Genomic DNA, 22,290 nt, shown 5'->3' on the forward strand with positions numbered 1-22,290 from the left:
ATGCCCGCTTTGAGCAAGAGGTGAGCGAAATCACGTCCGCCACCCCAAAAGCCTCGGATCAACTTGTATCTGATGTCAGAGCAGCATTCTCGAAGGTCAACCCCACCGAAAGACATTGGCCTGGATGTGGTACCTGGGCGAACACTGAGGTCGGGCGCTGATCAGCTCGCGCGATATTTGCCGACATCTTCAAACTCTCCTCACAACAATCTGACGTTCCGATCTGCTTCAAGAAGACGACCACCATGTCGAAAGGGTCGAGAGTTTCAAGATTTTAGGTGGCCAGATTACAACCTGTTCTGGTCCCCCCCCCCCCCCCATGCCAACACCATAGTTAACAAAGCCCACCAACGACTCTCCTTTCTCAGACGACAAAGGAAATTTGGCATGTTAGCTATGACTCTCACCATGGTTTACAAATGCACCATAAAAAATATTATTTCTGGTTGTATCACAGCTTGGTATGATTCCTGTTCTGCCCAAGACCGCAGGAAACTACAAAATGTTGTGAATAGAGCCCAGTCCATCACGCAAACCAGCCTCCCATCAATTGACTCTATCAACAATTCCCGCTGCCTCGGAAAGGCAACCAGCATAATTAAGGACCCCACGCACACCACATACTCTCCCACCTTTTTCCTTCAGGAAAAAGATACATACATTTGAGGTCACGGACCAACCGACTCAAGAAAAGCTGCTTCCCTGCTGCTATCAGACTTTTGAATGGATCTACCTCGTATAAAGTTGATCTTTTCTCTCCACCCTAGACATGACTGTAACATTACATTCTATAGTCTCTCCTTCCTTCCCGATGTACGGTATGCGTCGTCTGCATAGCATGCAAGCAACAATACTTTTCACTGTTTACTAATACACGTGGCAATAATAAATCAAATCAAGTAATCATGTGACGTTCCATCCTCCGCCTCAATTTGCACATCCATTGACGGGTAACAAAAACAAAATTGGAATGTGTACGCAACATGCGCTGCAGAACAGCCATTACAAAAATTAAGTTAAAGTTGCTCCTCAATCTTCCTATTCCTGCAATGCTATTTTAATACATAATTCCTGCAGCTGATTTTTGTCCCTGCACGCCGCTGCAAATATTTTGCATTCAATTCAACTGATTTTTTATGAAGGGGAAATAGTCAAACGTTTCTGTTCCGATTTTTGTAGAAGTGGAAAATACGAAGCGATCTAATGGTGAGTGCAATTCCGCCTATCGATTTTGAAGTACACGAGAGGGAGTGCAACAGACTGGTTACTTTAGTGATCTGGCAATCCAAAGGTTTTTACTATGATTTTAGTCTAGAATGTAAATGCAATGATAATGAGGAAGTTAAATTCAGTTGATTAAGTCTGTCTACCATAAAACGTTAATATCGGCAATGATGACAGCAGAATTGCAACTTTTTTGTAAACTTCCATCGGCTTTAGTAGTGGTCTGGTTTATATGTAACATCATTCAACAGAAATGTGGTTTATCATTAACTGCCGTTCTGGATGGCCCCGCCTATTCCGTTTTGTCAAGTACGTGGCTCTCCATCAACGTCTCTAAGATAATTAGGAATAGACAAAAAGTGTTGGAATTGACAGCGAACCACACAACCAGTGAGCGATGGTATTATTGTGGCAGCGTTGGAATACTTCATTGCGATTTTCCGCCAGATCTTTGTTTCATCGGATCAGGCCACCTTAATCTACTTCTCAATTAATGCAATGGGAAATGTGCATGTTCACCGACCCTAAACGGTACACACGCCCCATAAGAAAAAAAGCCTGCTGAATGTAGTGATACTTCATTCCATCCTATCCCAAATATTCCAGCAAAAGCAGGGTCATCTGAGCAATTTGATATCTGTCTAAGAAGTAATGATATTTGTGAGATAATATGCTGTTAAACAATGTGTTCCTCAACAGACATACGTCTGCAGGAGAAAGACAGCGGTAAATGTTTAAAAATGTGTCGGTTTACAATATGGTTTCTGAAATGAGCTCGTTCGTTTGTCTTTCACGATAGAAACTGATTTCCCCTAATCAGACATAGGATCGTGCATGATGCATTGAATATAATCCAAATATGTTAGATAGATAGATAGAACAGTACAGCACAGAACAGGCCCTTCGGCCCTCGATGTTGTGCCGAGCAATGATCACTCTACTCAAACCCACCCTATACCCGTAACCCAACAACCCCCCCCCCACACCTTACTTTTTAGGACACTACGGGCAATTTAGCATGGCAAATCCACCTAACCCGCACATCTTTGGACTGTGGGAGGAAACCGGAGCACCCGGAGGAAACCCACGCACACATGGGGAGGACGTGCAGACTCCACACAGACAGTGACCCAGCCAGGAATCGAACCTGGGACCCTGGAGCTGTGAAGCATTTATGCTAACCACCATGCTACCATGCTACCATGTTGAAGATGTTTGAGAAGATGAGAGAAACCTGTTGACGTCTTTGGGTATGTGTATTGGTTATGAATTTAACACAAACATTCCAAAAACAAAAACAGTTTTCAAAGCAAAATACTGCGGGAGCTAGAAAGCTGAAATAAAAACATAAGATGTTATGTAAACTCATAGAACATAAGAACATAAGAACTAGGAGCAGGAGTAGGCCATCTGGCCCCTCGAGCCTGCTCCGCCATTCAATGAGATCATTGCTGATCTTTTGTGGACTCAGCTCCACTTTCCGGCCCGCACACAATAACCCTTAATCCCTTTATTCTTCAAAAAAACTACCCGTCGTTACCTTAAAAACAGGTAATGAAGGAGCCTCAACTGCTTCACTGGGCAAGGAATTCCATAGATTCACAACGCTTTGGGTGAAAAAGTTCCTCCTGACTCAATCCTAAATCTACTTCCCCTTATTTTGAGGCTGTGCACCTTAGTTCTGCATTCACCTGCCAGTGGCGACAACCTGCCCACATCCATCCTATCTATTCCCTTCATAATTGTATTTGTTTCTATAAGATCCCCCCTCATCCTTCTAAATTCCAACGAGTACATCCCAGTCTACTCAACCTCTCCTCGTAATCCAACCCCTTAAACTCTGGGATTAACCTATTGAATCTCCTCTGCACACCCTCCAGTGCTAGTACGTCCTTTCTCAAGTAAGGACACCAATACCCAAAAGCAGCATGCTTTAATATTTTATCATTTAAATAATAATCCCGTTTGCTGTTATTCCTACCAAAATGGATAACCTCACATTTGTCAACATTGTATTCCATCTGCCAGACCCTAGCCCATTCACTTAACCTATCCAACTCTCACTGCAGACTTCCAGTATCCTCTGCACCTTTAGCTTTACCACTCATCTTAGTGTCATCTGCAAACGTGGACACATTGTCCTTGGTCCCCAACTCCAAATTCTCTATGTAAATTGTGAACAATTGTGGGCCCAACACTGATCCCTGAGGGGCACCGCTAGCTACCGATTGCCAACCAGAGAAACACCCATTAATCCCCACTCTGCTTTCTATTAATTAATCAATCCTCTATCTATGCTACTACTTTACCCTTAATGCCATGCATCTTTATCTCATGCAGCAACCTTTTGTGTGGCATCTTGTCAAAGGCCTTCTGAAAATCCCGATATACCACATCCATTGGCTCCCGGTTACCTACTGCACTGGTAATGTCCTCAAAAAATACCACTAAATTAGTTAGGCACGACCTGCCCTTTCTGAACCCATGCTGCGTCTGCCCAATGGGTGAATTTCTATCCAGATGCCTCGCTACTTCTTCCTTGATGATAGATTCCAGCATCGTCCCTTCTACCGAAGTTGACCTCACTGGCCTATAATTACTCGCTCTCTGCCTACCGCCTTTTTATACAGTGGTGTCACGTTTGCTAATTTCCAATCCACGGAGACCACCACAGAGTCTAGTACATTTTGGTAAATTATTACTAGTGCATTTGCAATTTCCCTAGCCATCTCTTTCAGCACTCTGGGATGCATTCCATCAGGGCCAGGAGACTTGTCTACCTTTAGCACTATGAGCTTGCCCATCACTTCCCCCTTAGTGATAACAATCCTCTCAGGATCCTCACCTGTCATAGCCTCATTTCTATCAGTCATTGGCATGTTATTTGTGTCTTCCACTGTGATGACCGACCTAAAAAACGTGTTCAGTTCCTCAGCCATTTCCTCATCTCCCATTATTAAAACTCCCTTCTCATCCTCTAAAGCACCAATATTTACTTTAGCCACCTTTTTGTTTTATATATTTGTAGAAACTTTTACTGTCTGTTTTATATTCTGAGCAAGTTTACTCTCATAATCTATCGTATTCTTCTTTATAGCTTTTTAGCAGCTTTCTGTTGCCCCCTAAAGATTTCCCACTCCTCTAGTCTCCCGCCAATCTTTGCCACTTTATATGCTTTTTCCTTCAATTTGATACTCTACCTTATTTCCTTAGATATCCACAGTCGATTTTTCCCTCTTTCTACCGTCCCTCCTTTTTGATGGTATAAACCTTTGCTGAGCACTGTGAAAAATCGCTTCGAAGGTTCTCCACTGTTCCTCAACTGTTCCACCATTAAATGTTTGCTCCCAGTCTACCTTAGCTAGTTCTTCTCTCATCCCTTTGTCAACTCCTTCCTTTAAGCACAAAACACTAGTATTTGATTTTACCTTCTCACCCTCCAACTGTATTTTAAATTCCACCATATTGTGATCGCTGCTAACGAGAGGATCCCTAACTATGAGATCATGAATCAATTATGTCTCATTACACAGGACAAGATCTAGGACTGCTTGTTTCCTCGTAGGTTCCATTACATACTGTTCTCGGAAACTATCGCGGATACATTCTATAAACTCCTCCTCAAGGTTGCCTTGACCGACTTGGTTAAACCAATCGACATGTAGATTACAATCCCCCATGATAACTGCTGTACCATTCCTAGATGCGTCAGTTATTTCTTTGTTTATTGCCTGCCCCACCATAACGTCACTATTTGGTGGCCGATAGACTTCTCCTATCAGTGACTTTTTCGCCTTACTATTCCTGATCTCCACCCAAATGGATTCAACCTTTTCCTCCATAGCACTGATGTCATCCCTTACTATTGCCCGGATGTCAACCTTAAATAACAGAGCTACACCATCTCCCTTGCCATCCACTCTGTCCTTCCGAATAGTTTGATTCCCTCGGATATTTAACTCCCAGTCGTGACCATCATTTAACCACGTTTCAGTAATGGCCACTAAATCACAGTCATTCAGGATGATTTGCACCATCAACTCATTTACTTTATTCCGAATACTACGAGCATTCAGATAAAGTACACTTATGTTGTTTTTTCAACCTCTGTTTTAACTGAATCTTAACATCTCCAGTTTAATTCCTTTTTGTATTCCTGGGCCTATTCACTGAGCTCTCCTCAGTCGCTGTACCTTGGACCGTCGCCCTTTTTGATTTTTGACAATGGCTCCTCTGCGTTACACTTTGTCCCTTACTTCCTTTTGCTTCTGTTCCTGTTTTACTACCGTCCAACTTCCTGCATCGGTTCCAATCCCCCTGCCACATTAGTTCAAACGCTCCACATAAGCTCTAGCAACCCCCCCCCCCCCCCCTCCCCCCGGGACATCGGTTCCAATGCTGCCCAGGTGCAGACCGTCCGGTTTGTACTGGTCCAGCCTCCCCCAGAACCGGTTCCAATGTCCCAGGAATTTGAATCCCTCCCTCTTGCACCATCTCTCGAGCCACGCATTCGTCCTATCTATCCTGACATTCCTACTCTGGCTAGCTCGTGGCACTGGTAGCAATCCTGAGATTACTACCTTTGAGGTGCTACTTATTAGTTTAACTCCCAACTCCCTGAACTCAGCTTGTAGGACCTCATCCCGTTTTTTAACTATATCGTTGGTGCCTATGTGCACCACGACAGCCGGCTGTTCACCCTCCACCTTCAGAATGTTCTGCAGCGGATCTGAGACATCCCTGACCCGTGCACCTGGGAGGCAACGTAGAATCCTTGAGTCTCGATTGCGTCCACAGAACCGCCTGTCTATTCCCATTACGATTGTGTCCCCTATCACTATAGCCCAGCCATGGTTATTCCTGCCCTGCTGCGCAGCAGAGCCAGCCACGGTGCCATGAACATTGCTGCTGCTGCCTTCCCCTTGTGAGCAATCTCCCCCAACAGTATCCAAAGCGGTACATCTGTTTTGCAGGGTGATGGCCGCAGGGGACACCTGCACACTGCCTTCCTACTCTTGCTCTGTCTTTTAGTCACCCATTTTCCATCTCCCTCAGTAACTTTCACCTGCGGTGTGACCAACTCGCTAAACGTGCTATCCACGACCTCGTCAGCCTCGCGGATGCTCCAAAGTGAGTCCATCCGCAGCTCCAGAGCCGTCAAGCGCTCTAACATGAGCTGCAACTGAACACACTTTTGCACATGAAAGAACCAGGGACAGTGGACGTGTCCCTGAGCTCCTACATCGCACACGAGGAGCATGACACGGGTCTGGGATCTCCTGCCATTTTTGAAATCTTAGGTAAACTTATACAACTACAATTTCAAAAAACGAAACAAAAATAAATAAATTAGACAATGAAACGAAAAACTACCTACCAGTCACTTACCAGGGTTAAAAGAACCTCCTCCCCACCCAGCTTCGAATTCCCACCTTGCTTCAAATTCCCAAACTCACTCTTGGTTGTGCCTCACTCTGGCTGCGTCTTCACCGGCTCACTGGGAGAACTCACCCAGGATCCCAGATGCCCCCTGGTTCTCTCCCTGCAGATTAATAGTTATAGGCCAGAAGAAAGAGAGAGAACAAAACAGTAGAGCAAAAGCACCTTCTCCCACTCTGCACCGAATTACATCGCTGCACCAAATTACCAAGTTCCAACTTCCCACTCTGGATGTGCGTCACTCCGGCTGTGTCTTCTCGACGTGTGCAATGCTTACTGAGTGCGCTTTCTGTCTGTCTTTTATACAGACATCAGCTAACCAGGATGACTCATACTGCCTAAACTTCAAAGAGAAGAATACAATGTGCAACGTTGTGCCCTAAACAGGCCTCAGGTGACTGACAGATAACTGCCTCTCAGCAATTAGGGTGTGGGAAGCTTCAGCCAATCAGACACTAATCTGCACACTGCACTTTTAACTGTAAAACAGCAGAATTAGACTTACCACTTACCTTTCATGATTACGCACTGCACCAAATAACCTAGTTCAAACTTCCCACTCTTGATGTGCCTCACTCCGGCTGTGCCTTCTCGACTTGCGCAAAACATAGAACAGTACAGCACAGAACAGGCCCTTCGGCCCTCGATGTTGTGCTGACCATTTTCCGAAACCAAGATCAAGTTATCACATTCCCTGTCATTCTGGTGTGCTCCATGTGCCTGTCGAATAACAGCTTAAAAGTTCCTAAAGTGTCTGACTCGACTATCACAGCAGGCAGTCCATTCCACACCCTAACCACTCTGAGTAAAGAACTTACCTCGGACATTCCTCCTATATCTCCCACCCTGAATCTTATAGTTATACCCCCTTGTAACAGCTACATCCACCCGAGGAAATAGTCTCCGAACGTCCACTCTATCTATCCCCCTCACCATCTTATAAACAACTATTAAGTCGCCCCTCATCCTCCTCCGCTCCAAAGAGAAAATTCCTAGCTCCCTCAACCTTTCCCATTAAGACATATCCTACAAACCAGACAGCATCCTGGTAAATCTCCTTTTCACCCTTTCCAATGCTTCCACATTCTTCCGATAATGAGGTGACCAGAACTGCACACAATACTCCAAATGTGGTATCACCAGGGTCATGTATAGTTGCAGCATAAGCCCGCGGCTCTTAAACTCAAGCTCCCTGTTAATAAATGCTAACGCACTATAAGCCTTCTTCACGGCTCTATCAAATTGAGTGGCAACCTTCAGAGATCTGTGGACATAAACCCCAAGATATCTCTGTTCCTCCACATTGCTCAGAACCCTGCCATTGACCCTGTAATCCGCAGTCAAATTTTTTCGACCAAAATGAATCACCTCGCATTTATCACGGATAAACTGAATCTGCCATTTTTCGGCCCAGCTCTGCATCCTATCAATGTCTCTTTGCAGCCTACAACAGCCCTCCACCTCATCCACTACTCCATCAATCTTGGTGTCATCAGCAAATTTACTGACCCACCCTTCAGCCCCCTCCTCCAAGTCATTGATAAAAATCACAAATAGCAGAAGACCCAGCACTGATCGCTGTGGTACACGCTGGTAACTGGTCTGCAGTCTGAAAATCTTCCATCCACCACCACTCTGCCGTCAATGTGATAGACAGTTACTTATCCAATTATCCAAATTTCCCTCTATCCTACACCTCCTTACTTTCTTCATGAGCCGACCATGGGGAACCTTATCAAACTCCTTACTAAAATCCATGTATACGATATCAACTGCTCTACCCTCCTCGACACACTTAGTTACCTCCTCAAGGAATTGAACCAAATTTGTGAGGCAAGACTTCCGCTTCACGAATCCGTGTTGACTATCATGGATTAAGCTGCGTCCTTCCAACTGGTCATAAATCCTATCCTTCAGGACCTTTTCCATTAACTTACCGACCACAGAAGTAAGACTAACTGGCCCATAACTCGAAGGATAAACTCCTCCGCCATTTCTGCACCCGGAGCATGATCCCACCACTAAACACACATTTCCCTTAACCTACTTCATGCCCTCCCCACTGCAAATGCAGAGCGTGGAACATCAATCCCTTCTTCTTCTCCCTCCTCGCTACCCAAGAAACTAAAAATTCCTTTCAGGTCAAGCAACATTGCACCTGCACCACGCTCAACTTGATCTACTACATTCCTTGCTCGAAATGCGCTCCCCACGACATGGATAGAAACATAGGAATTAGGAGCAGAAGTAAGCAATTCATCCTTTTGAGCCTGCTTTGCCATTCAAGCAGATCATGGCTGATATCTTCCTGATCCCAAATCCACCTTGCTGCCTGTTCTTCATATTCCGTTAATCCGTTTCATTTTATCAGAAATGTATCCATCTCCTTCTCGAAACGGTTTAATTATTCAGACTCTTCCGCTCTATCGGGCAGCGGGTCCCAGAAATTCATCATCCTCTGTGAGTTCCTTCTCATCTCAGTTTTCAACGTACCGCCTCTCAACCTATATCTGTGACGTATCTTTCTTGATTGTCCCACGGGGGAATATTTTGTCTACGTTAGCTATATACCTCGATCGGACCTCGTCCCATTCTTCTGAACGCAAGTTGGGTGGTTGCTTTGCAGAACCATTTCGATCCTTCAACAATGATGAGCCAAACGCAGTTTCACCTGCTATTGCAACTCAACATCTTATTCTCATGCGCACATGTTTGTGCTGGGCGTGCTGCAATGCACCAATGATAGCCAACGCAACCTGGAAGGACAACAATTCATCATTCAATGAGCCACGTTACAATCTTTCACACTCAACTTCAAATACAAGGAGCTTTACACAGTAAACCTCTCTTCCATCTGAACCCAATACGCTCCCCCAACCCCATTCGTAGTTTGTTGTCAGCTGTTTGTCAGCCTCCTGTCTTGCCCATATACAATCTCACCCTCCCTGGTCACCTGTCTCTTGTTGTTAAATTGCTCCCATTAACATATTCTGCTACCGCACCTTCCGCCACAATTAGCACTCAACATCCCGCAATGGCACCATTAGCACGCCCCTTTGTCTTACATCCATAACACATTTGTCCCTATCTCCTTTTCCGGACATATTCCTGGTCTTAGATAGAGAAATACAGCACAGAACAGGCCCTTCAGCCCACGATGTTGCGCCGAACTTTTGTCCGAGGTTAATCATAGAATTTTGGACAATTCTTCATGGCCAATCCACCCAACCTGCACATCTTTGGACTGTGGGAGGAAACAGGAGTACCCGGAGGAAACCCACGCAGTCACGGGGAGGATGTGCAGACTCCACACAGACAGTGACCCAAGTCGAAATCGAACTTGGGACCCTGGAGCTGTGAAGCAATTGCGCTATCCACAATGCTACCGTGCTGCCCTTAAGAGGTTAACGTACACTCCATTATTCTACCCTGATCCATGTACCTATCCAATAGCCGCTTGAAGGTCCCTAGCGTTTCCGACTCAACTACTTCCACAGGCAGTGCATTGCATGCCCCCACTACTCTCTGGGTAAAGAACCTACCTCTGACATCCCCTCTATATCTTCCACCATTTATCTTAAATTTATGTCCCCTTGTAATGGTATGTTCCACCCGGGGGGGGGAAATATCTGACTGTCTACTCTATCTATTCCCCTAATCATCTTATAAACCTCTATCAAGTCGCACCTCATCCTTCTCCGTTCTAAAGAGAAAAGGCCTATCTCCCTCAACCTTTCCTCGTATGACCTACTCTCCATTCCAGGCAACATCCTGGTAAATCTCCTTTGCACCTTTTCCAAAGCTTCCACATCCTTCCTAAAATGAGGCGAACAGAACTGCACACAGTACTCCAAATGTGGTCTGACCAAGGTTTTGTACAGCTGCATCATCACCTCACGGCTCTTAAATTCAATCCCTCTGCTAATGAACGCTAGCACACCATAGGCCTTCTTCACAGCTCTATCCACTTGAGTGGCAACTTTCAAAGATCTATGAACATAGACCCCAAGATCTCTCTGCTCCTCCACATTGCCAAGAACCCTACCGTTAACCCTGTATTCCGCATTCATATTTGTCCTTCCAAAATGGACAACCTCACACTTGTCATGGTTAAACTCCATCTGCCACTTCTCAGCCGAGCTCTGCATTCTATCTATATCTCTTTGAAGCCACAACAGACCTCCTCACTATCCACAACTCCACCAATCTTCGTATCATCTGCAAATTTACTGACCCACCCTTGAACTCTCTCATCCAAGTCGTTAATGAAAATGACAAACAGCAGAGGACCCATAACTGATCCCTGCGGTACGCCACTGATAACTGGACTGAATATTTGCCATCCACCACCACTCTCTGTCTTCTATCGGTTAGCCAGTTAGTTATCCAACTGGCCAAACTTCCCACTATCCCATGCCTCCTTACTTTCTGCACAAGCCTACAATGGGGAGCCTTATCAAATGCCTTACTAAAATCCATGTACACTAAATCCACTGCTTTACCTTCATCCACATGCTTGGTCACATCCTCAAAGAAGTCAATAAGACTTGTAAGGCAAGACCTACCCCTCACAAATCCGTGCTGACTATCCCTAATCAAGCAGTGCCGATCCAGATGCACAGAAATCCTATCCCTCAGTACCCTTTCCATTACCTTGCCTACCACCGAAGTAAGACTAACTGGCCTGTAATTCCCAGGGTTATCCCTATTCCCTTTTTTGAACAGGGGCACGACATTCGCCACTCTCCAATCCTCTGGTACCACCCCAATTGGCAGCGAGGACGAAAAGATGATTGCCAACGGCTCTGCAATTTCATTTCTTGCTTCCCATAGAATCCTTGGATATATCCCGTCAGGCCCGGGGGACTTGTCTATCCTCAAGTTTTTCAAAACGCGCAACACATCTTCCTTCCTGACAAGTATCTCCTCGAGCTTATCAGTCTGTTTCGCACTGTTCTCTCCAACAAGATGGCCCCTCTCGTTTGTAAATATTGAAGAAAAATACTTGTTCAAGACCTCTCCTATCTCTTCAAACTCAATACACAATCTCCCGCTACTGTCCTTGATCGGACCTACCCTCGCTCTAGTCATTCTCATATTTCTCACATATGTGTAAAAGGCCTTGGGGTTTTCCTTGATCCTACCTGCGAAAGATTTTTCATGCCCTCTCTGAGCTCTCCTAATCCCTTTCTTCAGTTCCCTCCTGGCTATCTTGTATCCCTATAGCGCCCTGTCTGAACCTTGTTTCTTCAGCCTTACATAAGTCTCCTTCTTCCTCTTAACAAGACACTCAACCTCTCTTGTCAACCATGGTTCCCTCACTCGACCATCTCTTCCCTGCCTGACAGGGGCATACATATCAAAGACACGCAGTACCTGTTCCTTGAACAAGTTCCACATTTCACTTGTGTCCTTCCCTGACAACCTATGTTCCCAACTTCTGCACTTCAATTCTTGTCTGACAGCATTGTATTTACCCTTCCCCCAATTATAAACCTTGCCCTGTTGCACGAACCTATCCCTCTCCAAAATTAAAGTGAAAGTCACAGAATTGTGGTCACTACCTCCAAAATGCTTCCCCACTAACAAATCTATCACCTGCCGTGGTTCATTACCAAGTACTAAATCCAATATGGCCTCCCCTCTGGTCGGACAATCTACATACTGTGTTTGAAAAGCTTCCTGGACACACTGCACAAACACTACCCCATCCAAACTATTTGATCTAAAGAATTTCCACTCAATGTTTGGGAAGTTGAAGTCACCCATGACTACTACCCTGTGACTTCTGCACCTTTCCAAAATCTGTTTCCCAATCTGTTCCTCCACATCTCTGCTGCTATTGGGGGGCCTATAGAAAACGCCCAACAAGGTGACTGCTCCTTTCCTATTTTTGACTTCAACCCATATTACCTCAGTAGGCAGATCCCCCTCGAACTGCCTTTCTGCAGCTGTTATACTATCTCTAATTAACAATGCCACCCCCCCCCCCCCCCCCCCCCCCCCCCAGCTCTTTTACCATCCTCCCTAATCTTGTTGAAACATCTATAACCAGGGACATCCAACAACCATTTCTGCCCCTCTTCTATCCAAGTTTCCGTGATGGCCACCACATCATAGTCCCAAGTACCGATCCATGCCTTACGTTCACCCACCTTATTCCTGATGCTTCTTGCATTAAAGTATACACACTTCAACCCATCTCCTTGCCTGCAAGTACTCTCCTTTGTCAGTGTTACCTTCCCCCCTGCATCACTACGTGCTTTGGCGTCCTGAATATCGGCTTCCTTAGTTGCTGGACTACAGATCCGGTTCCCATTCCCCTGCCAAATTAGTTTAAACCCTCCCGAAGAGTACTAGAAAACCTCCCCCCCCCCCCCCCAAGGATATTGGTGCCCCTCTGGTTCAGATGCAACCCGTCCTGCTTGTACAGGTCCCACCTTCCCCAGAATGCGCTCCAATTATCCAAATACCTGAAGCCCTCCCACCTACACCACTCCTGCAGCCACGTGTTCAACTGCACTCTCTCCCTATTCCCAGCCTCGCTATAACGTGGCACCGGCAACAAACCAGAGATAACTGCTCTGTCTGTCCTGGCCTTTAACATCCAGCCGAACACCCTAAACTTGTTTATTACGTCCACACCCTTTTTCCTACCTATGCCGTTGGTACCAATGTGCACCACGACTTCTGGCTCCTCCCCCTCCCCCTTCAGGATCCTGAAGACACGATCCGAGACATCCCTGGCCCTGGCACCCGGGAGGCGACATACCTTTCGGGAGTCTCACTCGCGACCGCAGAATCTGCTATCTATTCCCCTAACCATTGAATCTCCTATTACTATTGCTTTTCTATGCTTCCCCCTTCCCTTCTGAGCCCCAGAACCAGACTCAGTGCCAGAGACCTGGCCGCTGGGGCCTTCCCCCGGTAGGTCATCCCCCCCCAACAGCATCCAAAACGGTATACTTGTTTTGAAGTGGAACGGCCACAAGGGATCCCTGCACTGTCTGCCTGTTAGTTTTCAGTCCCCTGACTGTTACCCAGCTACTCTTGTCCAGTACATTTGGTGTAGCTACCTCCCTGTAACACTTCTCTGCCTCCCGGATGATCCGAAGTTCATCCAGCTCCAGCTCCAGTTCCTTAACACGGTCTCTGAGGAGCTTGAGTTGGGTGCACTTCCAGCAGGTATAGTCAGTGGCGACACCAGTGGTATCCCTCACCACCCACATCCAACAGGAGGAGCATGCAACTGACCCCTCTTACTTTACAGAATTAGCTGCCCCGTGGACCAACTGGGCCTCCGCCCTCCGACTCTGCTTCCAGTTAGATGTACTCTAAACTCCTGGCTCCCTTCACGCTCTTTGATAAATATAGGAAATGAAATGTAAGGAGCACCTTACTCCCTCCTCACCTAACTCCCTCAGTCACCAAACTCTCACTGTAGCACTCAAATGCCACAAGCTCAGCACTCCAGTGCAAACAAAGTCTGCACTGTAACTAGCTCCTATTTATGCTGTGACTCTCGCCTCTGAAAACTGGCCTAATGCAATTAACTAATTAACAAGCTCCAGCTGCAAGTAAGTACAAGTAGAACCTTGTTTAAAGCTGATTCAAAATTCATCTTCTTATAGACCAAACAGCAAGTTTTAAGTTAATTAACTAAATAAAAGAAATACTAGACTTTAAATAAAAATGAACCCTTATACTCCCTCAGTCACCAAACTCTCACTGTCGCACTCAAATGCCACAAGCTCAGCACTCCAGTGCAAAACAACTTCTACTCTTCCCGACCGCCGACGTCTCCTTTTTAACTGCATATTTCCATAAATTTAAACTCCCTTCAGTTCCATGGAGGGATCATGTCAATCCGAAACTTCAGCTCTGTTTCTGCCAAGAGATGCTGCCAGGTCTGCTTTGTTTATCCAGTATTTCCTGTTTTATTTCAGAATAACTATTAGTTTACGCCATTTAAATGACATAAGAGTCGAGGAGCTCCCAGATTATGTTAAATGTTTCCAGAGTGTTTGGAAACCATTCACCTGAGGACGGAGCAGTGCTTCGAAAGCTAGTGTTTGAAACAAACATGTTGGACTTTAACCTGGTGTTGTGAGGCGTCTTACTGTTCGAGAAGGGAGTTAGTTATTGATTGTATTCTGTTCTGCATATTTCGACGGCTGAACCTCGAGACCCCTGAAAGACTGAACATACTGTTCACTTAATAAGTGTGTTAGAGCACACGACGCTCTTCAACAGGCGTCTGCGTAAGCACATCTAAGAATTTTAGTATCCATTGTCAGAATATTGGCAGATTCGACTCCCTGTTACTGATTTCAATGTTCACTCCCCCCATCTACGCGCCAGGACTGAAGTAACTAACCTCTCCAGGATATAAACCTGAGGATGAGTTATCAATAGCTGCCTGCGCAGCGGTGACCATGCCCTTAGGTGAGAAAAAGACCAATCATATATTCAGGAGTTTATGTAAAGAACGCAAATTGTTCTATAATGTTACACATTCCTCTAGCGCTGAGACATTATGCATGAAAAATGCCGTTGATAATTGACTCCGGCTGCCAACTTTGAGAATTGCTACAAGAACAAACTGCATGTGCTACAGAGCAAAACAAACATTGATCAGTATGAGTGTTGGTGATTTTGATATCCAAACGACCGATATTCAAGGTAAAAATGAAAGCATTTCAGTGACCGTGAATTTATTTTTCAGAACTCCGTGTTTTCGAACGGAACCTCACACTTGCAGGTATCGAGAGTATAGTTTTTTTTCATCAATTCTCCAGAGAAAGTAGTTATGTTATCGTTTAACTTCCGTAAACACACTTAATGTGATGACATAGAACATACAGTGTAGAAGGAAGCCATTCGGGTCTGCACTGACCCACTCAAGCTCACACTTTCACACTATCCCTGTAACCCAATAACCCCTGCTAACCTCTTTTTTGGACACTAGGGGCAATTTAGCATGGCCAATCCACCTAACCTGCACATCTTTGGACTGTGGGAGGAAACCGGAGCACCCGGAAGAAACCCATGCAGACACGGGGAGATGCTGCAGACTCTGCACAGATAGTGACCCAGCAGGGAATCCAACCTGGGACCCTGGCGCTGTGAAGCCACAGTGCTATCCACTTGTGCTACCGTGCTGCCCGTGATGATTTACAGAACATCTGATAATTACGATTCAATTTATTTGTAATCTCGTTTTGTTTTCGTTGCGCTAATAATCCCTGATAGTCCATTTATAGGTGACTCGAAACTTATTTTCCTCAACAGAGCTCAAACTTAGTGAGAGAGAAGCTGGTAATTATTATAAAGCGCAGAATGCAATGTAATCGTAATTTTTAACTTTAATTAAGAAATTTTTTTTCTTCCTTTAATGACAGCTTGTGCTTTAGTTGTTGAAACATATATACAAGAGTACAGGGCATTACATTGTATTGGTATACTTGTTACCGTCTATCTTGCAAATGATTGACTTCATCCTGTTTTCAAATACTTCACGTGTTGTTGCACACGAATTGAGTTTCATCCCACAAGTACTGTAAATCATTGCTGTGTACATGATTTCAGTGAACTGAATTTTCTTTATCAACTGAAAGCTATTTTGGCCCAGACAATTTTGCCTCTCGGCTATTCTTCCAATACATATGAAGCTAATCTTCGAGGCTAATTATGATCTCAGTGAGGTAGATATCATCTGGCAAGTGCCTCAGGGATTACGCGTTTAATCAACCCCGTCAATATCAGCAGAAATCTGGACAAACCTAACCCAACTTGCAAGTCTTCACCAGTTCTCTTTTCCTCAGAACAACAAAATACTTAATTGGATAATAATTCTTTGGATATGTAGTATTTATCAATATCTACCAAATTGACAGCATGAACATCTTGGCAGAGGTACGTCCGTCCAAAATAACCGGACATCAATTCATAACTCTGCATAAAAGATTCAATTATCTGCCATCAAATACTCATAGTCCAATAAAGGCAGCCATCATTTATGTGATACTAAACATGCAGGATGCGAAACACGGAGATACTGATTAAGAAAGTATTCTGAACGGCCAGAATCGGAGAATCTGGAAAGTTAATAATCAGTCACTACATCTAACAAAAATCATCCAAATATCCATGTTTTAATAAGAACTTCAGCATAGTTGACGCTGTTCTGAGGTTAATGTGCAAGAATCCAGATTGGCGAACATTGCACCGAAGATGTAAATATCAATGCGTCAATCCTAAATTTCTAATTTCCCATATATTTTGTATACTCAGCAACAACCTGCTGATTGATGCCCAACTGAGAGCCGCCTGGGCAACTCGCCTGTTGGCTTCATTTCAGTCTGTGCCCAACGTGCCAGGTAGATCAAAATTCCAATGATGTGGCGAGATGACTTGTGCCACATTATATTTGCCTGACAATGGCATCAAGAACCTCTGGCAAAATTCAATGGGAGGTTGGGGTAAGTCTGGGCAGATAATTGCAAATGCGGATTAATGTGCTTTTGCAGGTCAATTAACTTAGCCCGATGCCATTGCTGCAGCAGGTCTGGAAGAGAGTGCATTTGCTCGAACACCTCTGCAGTGTGTGACACTCTTAACTAAAAAGATATTCGAACTTCAAGTTGCTAGTAATGTTATACGTAAGTCGTTTTTTTAAAACTTGTACTTCAATAAGGGACTAACGGCAGGATTGAACAACATCTTACTTTTTTTAGTGAATATTTTATTGAGGCATTTAGAGTTTTAACAATTTTACACATCACATTTTCAACCAAAATAAAAACACAACAATATAACGAACAAACCAACATGACTTACATAAACAGTGCCACATTCCCCAACCACCCGTCCGTTGATTCTGCTGCTCTTACACGACTCTCTCATGCCTCCCGTTCCCCCCCCCCCCCCCACCTGCTGACAGCTGAATTCTTCTCGAAGTCGATGAACGGCTGCCATCTCCGAGCAATCCCCTGCAATGACCCCCTCAAGGCGAATTTAATTTTCTCGAGTCTGACTATGCCCGCCATGTCGCTAATCCTTCCCCTGACTTCGGAGGCTCCGAATCCCTCCACCCTAGGAGGAACCGTCTCGCTGCCACCAGGGAAGCAAAGACCACGACGTTGGTCTCTCTCACGCCCTGGGCTGCCGGGTCTGCTGACACAATAAATATCGCAACCTCTGGACTGGGTACCACCCTCATTTGTAAGTCCTCTGACATGACTTCAGCAAATCCCTGCCAGAAATCACTCTGCCTCGGACACGTCCAAAACATGATTCGCAAATCCACGCCCCTCACCAGACACACACATACAAACACACAGACACACGCACAGTGCCCACACTAACCCTCCACCTCCTTAGCGCAGCACCGTAGAATAGTGGTTAGCACGGTTGCTTCAAAGCTCCGTTTCCCAGGTTCAATTCCAGGCTGGGTCACTGTCTGTGCAGAGTCCACACATTCTCCCCGTGTCTGCGTGGGTTTCCTCTGGGTGCTCAGATTTCCTCCCACAGTCCAAAGATGTGCGGGATAGGTGGATTGGCCATGCTAAATTGCCTTTCGTGTCCAAAAAGGTTAAATGGAGGTTTCAGGGTTACGGAGACAGGGTGAATACGTGGGCTTGACTACGGGGCTCGTTGTGAGGGCCGGTGCAGACTCGATGGGCAGAATGGCCTCCTTCTTCACTGCAAATTCTATGATTCAATGAACCTGCTCAGCCGGGCCATACTCATGCATCCCTTGTGGACCACCTTAAACTGTATCAGGCTGAGCCTGACGCACGACTAGGATGAATTGGCTCACCTCAGGGCCTCCTCCAATAATCCAGCCTCCTGCTGCCCACCCAGCTCTTCATCCCACTTTCCCATCGCCTCCACTATCGGGGCTCCCTCCTACTCCATCAGCTCTTTATAGATCTAAGATCTCCCCCTCGCTTACTCCTGTTCTCGACCACACCTTATCCTGTAGCAGGTGCAGAAAGTTTGAAACATGCCTCCGCACAAAGTCCCTCACTTGCAGATACCCATCCCGCCCTGGCAACTCAAGCCCCTCCACTTACTCCTCCAGGCTCGCGGAACCATAATCAATAAATCGATCCCAAATGTTGCAATCTCCGACTGCTACCATCTAGGAAAAACCCCATTCACCGCTCCCCCCGCCCCCGGAGTTAACCGATGGTTATCACATATGGTGACAACACCGACCCACCCCGCTGCCCCTCCCCCTCTAACCCCATGTTTGACTACCGAGCTGGCGAGAACGGCAGAGATGTCGTTAACAGTGCCCCCAAACTCGTGTCCTCACATGAGGCCGCCTCCACCCGCTACCATAGCGACCCTTCCCCCAGTACACACTTCCTGACCATCACAATGTTCGCTGCCCAGTAGTACTTAATATAATTCGGGAGAGCTAACCCCGCTCTCCCTACCCCCCGCTCCCGCACCAGCAGCACCTTTTCCACCCGCTGCGTTTTCCCCGCCCAAACAAATCCGGAGATCTCTGCATTCACATTCTTGAAGAACGCCTTGAGGATAAATATTGGGAACTCTGGAAAACAAACAGAAACCTTTGGAGCACCGTCATTTTAACCATCCGAACCCGGACCGCTAATGACAACGGGAGCGTCTCCCACCTACGAAAGTCCATCTTCTCATCGACTAACAAACCCAAATTTAGTTTAAGCAGCTGCTCACAATTGTGCGCCACCTGGATACCCAAATATCGAAAGCTCCCTCCCACCACCTTGAAAGCATTTCTCTTAGTCTCTTCTCCTGTCCCCTCGTCTGGATAGCAAAGACCTCACTCTTACCCATATTGAATTTGTATCCCGAAAACCAGCTGAACTCCTGTAATATCCCCATAAGCCCTTAAATTCCCCTCCAGCGTGTCAGATATGTACAGGAGCAAAACGTCCCGATCGAGCGAGACACTGTGTTCCAGCCCGTCTCGCTTTTCCACGCGCCACTCCCTGCTAGATCCTCAACGCCCTCAATGCCAATGCCAAACGTTTTGTGGACAAGGCAAACAGTGGGGAAAGAGTACATCCGTGCCTCGTCCCCGGTACAACATGAAGCAGTCCAATCCCACCCGATTCGTCTGCGCACTCTCCAATGGTGCCTGGTATATCAACCAAATCAATCCACAAATCCCTGCCCAAATCCAAATCGCCAGAGGACCTTCCATATGTATTCCCACTTCATCCAATAAATGGCCTCCTCTGATTCCATGTCCACCACCTGCTCAATATTGCACCCCTCATAATAACATTAAGCAGCCTCCTAATGTAGGTCGCCAAGTGCCGGCCCTGAGCTAACCCCGGCTGATCATCCTTATTTCTCAAGGACTCAGTCCTGAACTTTGTGGCCAGGATATTCGCCAACAGAAGGGATGCACATTTAATAGGGTGATCAGCATACGACCCAAGTTTTTCCGGATCCTAATCCTGTTTTAAGACGAGGGAGATCGACGCCTGTGACAACGTCGGTGGTGGGAGCGGTGGGTGGAGACTGCCACTTCACTGAAGGCCCTGACCAGCAGCGGTCCCGGACACCTCCCCCCAACACCCCGCCCCCGCGCGAGAACATATTCACGATTTACACCGGGTCCCTGTCCGATTCTGGGGACAGACCTGTTTGCAGCGCCTTTAACAAATCTACCACTTCGACAAGCCAATTGGAGGCCCCAAGTCCTCACAGCTCTCCATGAACCTTGGGAAATTCTAGACCTTTCAGAAACATCCCCACCCCTCTTTCCCGGCTGCGGGTTCCAACTTAGACAATTTGCTGTAAACCTCCCTGAACACCACATTCACCCGGGTCGGGTCCAAGACCGTGTTCCCTATGTCCTTCACTTTCCCAATATCTCTCGCCACCTCCTACTTCCTCAGCTGATATGCTAACATCCTGCTCGCTTTCTCTCCATTCTTGTATCCCGCCCCTCTCACCCTTCGCAAATGCCCAACCACTTTACACGTGGTTAACAGCCCAAACTCCATTAGCATTCACTGGCGTTCCTTTAACAGCCCTTCCTCCTGGGCCTCTGCATATCACCTCTGCACCTGCAGGATTTCCTCCACTAGCCTCCACTTCAGTACAAGATGAGCCAGATGCAGTGTAGACTTTGTTTGCACTGAGTGCTGAATTTGGATGCATTTGAGTGCTATCGTGAGTGTTTGGTGACTGAGGGGTAGTAAGGGTGCATTTTTAAAATCTAAAGTCCAGTCTTTCTTTCATTTAGTTAATTAACTTAAAAGTTGTTGTTTGGTTTAGAAGAAGGTGAATTTTCAATCAGCTTGACACAAATGTTCTACTTGCAGATACTTGCAGCTGCAGCTTATTAATTAGTTAATTGGATTCGGCCAGTTTTCAGAGGCGAGAGTCACATTACAAAGGTGAGCCAGCGACAGTGCAGACTTTGCTTGCACTGAGTGCTGAATGTTAGTGCATTCGAGTGCTATGGTGAGAGTTTGGTGATTGAGGGAGGGAGGTGAGGAGGCTGCTCCTTTCATTTCATTTCCCACATTTCCTCAAAGAACGTGAGGGATCCGGGAGTTTACATAGAGTGCAGTTGACTCCTAGCAGAGTCGGAGGGCGGAGTTCCAGTTGGTCCACAGGGCAGCTCCATTCTGTAAGATCTGAGGGGATGGAGGCTAGGGCAGTTGTATACTCCTCCTGTAGCATGTGGATACCACCGGTGTCCCCGCTGACCACATCTGCGGGAAGTGCACCCAACTCCAGCTCCTCAAAGACTGTGTTAGGAAACAGGAGCAGGAGATGGATGAACTTCGGATCATCCGGGAGGCATAAGGGGTGATAGAGAAGAGTTACAGGGAGGTAGCCACACCCAAGGCAAAGGGGAAGAAAAGCTGGGTTACAGTCAGGGTAAGGAAAGCGAACGGGCAGACAGTTCAGGGATCCCTCGTTGCCGTTCCACTTCAAAACAAGCACACCGTTTTGGATGGCGTTAGGGGGCGGGGGATGACCTACCGGAGGAAGACCCCAGACACCAGAAATCTGGCACTGGGGCAGGCTCTGTGACTCAGAAGGGAAGGGGGAGAATTGAAAAGCAATAGTGAAAGGAGATTCTATGGTTAGGGAAAAGGATAGGAGGTTCTGTGGTTGCGAGCGAGACTCCAGGAGGTATGTTGCCACCCGGTGACAGGACTGGGGATGTCTTGGATCGAGTCTACATGATTCTTAAGGGGGAAGGAGAACAATCAGATGTCGTGGTGTACATAAGTACCAACTACATATCTAAGAAAAGGGATGAGGATCTAAAAAGATTTTGGGGAGTTGGGTTTGAAGATAAACAGCAGGACAAACAGAGTAGTGATTTCAGAATTGCTATCGGTGCCACTTGCAAGTGAGGCATGGAAAAGAGAGCGAGTGCAGCTGAACACGTGGCTACAGGGCTAGTGCAGGAGGGAAGGCTTCAGATATGTGGATCATTGGGAAATCTTCTGGGAAAAGTGGGACCTGTACATGAAGTTTGACAGGGGGATGGGAGCCAGAGAAATGGATCAGAGGACAGGGTAGCTGTTGAACAGGCAGAAATAGTATGCACCAAGTCTGTGAGGAAGGATAGTCAATTGATAGGGTTGGGTTGTACTC

At 46.3% G+C, this 22,290-nt stretch overlaps 1 protein-coding gene across 1 annotated transcript in view; it reads left to right on the forward strand.

Annotated features, from left to right (window-relative positions):
• The window catches only part of LOC119975530 (zinc-binding protein A33-like), a 556,168-nt gene that overhangs the window by 27,230 nt on the left and 506,648 nt on the right, over positions 1-22,290 (forward strand). Inside the window, exons 8-11 of the mRNA XM_038815321.1 lie at positions 1,180-1,206; positions 1,924-1,950; positions 15,389-15,424; positions 15,955-15,981. The gene's annotated coding sequence lies outside the window, so the exon portion shown is untranslated. The remainder of the gene's footprint in view (positions 1-1,179; positions 1,207-1,923; positions 1,951-15,388; positions 15,425-15,954; positions 15,982-22,290) is intronic.

Source organism: Scyliorhinus canicula, chromosome 13, assembly GCF_902713615.1.
Source record: "Scyliorhinus canicula chromosome 13, sScyCan1.1, whole genome shotgun sequence".
Taxonomy (NCBI): domain Eukaryota; kingdom Metazoa; phylum Chordata; class Chondrichthyes; order Carcharhiniformes; family Scyliorhinidae; genus Scyliorhinus; species Scyliorhinus canicula.